The sequence below is a fragment of the Pyxicephalus adspersus genome, chromosome 2 (assembly GCF_032062135.1).
Source record: "Pyxicephalus adspersus chromosome 2, UCB_Pads_2.0, whole genome shotgun sequence".
Classification (NCBI taxonomy): domain Eukaryota; kingdom Metazoa; phylum Chordata; class Amphibia; order Anura; family Pyxicephalidae; genus Pyxicephalus; species Pyxicephalus adspersus.
In genome coordinates, this window is record NC_092859.1 from 3,560,535 (window position 1) to 3,561,542 (window position 1,008).

The following is a 1,008-nucleotide window of genomic DNA, read 5'->3' on the forward strand; positions in this document are numbered from 1 at the left end:
GTGCAATATTCAGAGGTATGTAATGTACAGGGTGCAGGGCTCAGAGGTATGTAATGTACAGGGTGCAAGGCTCAGAGGTATGTAATATACAGGGTGCAGTGGTCAGAGGCATGTAATGTACAGGGTGCAGGGCTCAGAGGTATGTAATATACAGGGTGCAGGACTCAGAGGCATGTAATGTACAAGGTGCAGGGCTCAAAGGTATGTAATACACAGGGTGCAGGGCTCAAAGGTATGTAAAATACAGGGTGCAGGGGTATCGTATTTAGAAAGCATGAAGTGCAGGGTATAGAGCATACAGTGTGCATAGCTAATGTATGAAAAAAAGGACAGAGTGCAGGGCTCAGTGGTAACAAATGCACATAGTGCAGAGGTAAGGTATGTGTAAAACATGGAGTACAGGGTTTAGGAGTGTCTAATGCACAGAGTGCAAGGGTCAGGGGTGAACGTGATGAGGTAAGATGTGTATAATACACATAGTGCAGGTCTTTTGAGGTACTAAATGCCTTCACACACCCGGATGTGTTAAAGTAGAAGTGATATTACGGTATCTCTGCGCTGTACATAAAATAGCCATGGAGCACAGATGTAGGAGGGGCCTAATAATCCCACCCACTACAGGCTATCTGTAGAAAACTAAAGAGGGGGCGGAGCAAAGACTAGCCACTCTGCACATTAACAGAGAGCAGCAATGACTGGTCTTTATTACAGGAAGTTCCTGCACATTGGAGCACAATTATTCATTGAATGTGTTGGTGTTTTTGATTTAGCCAGTTCTTTTCATATTATTTTGTATTTTTTTTTTGGTTGTAGTATGGGACGGATTAGAACCCCTGTCAAGTTTTTACTGCTGTCTGCGGCTCCGTTAGAGAGCTTTAACCTCACTTCCTGGCCCGCTGACAATTTTTTACAAGGTAGGAAAGAGAGCAATGTTCTTCCTGTGTTGCTTTTGGGGAGATCCCCTCACTTCCTGTCTGGTAAACTGTTGTCACCAGTACAGGAAGTGAA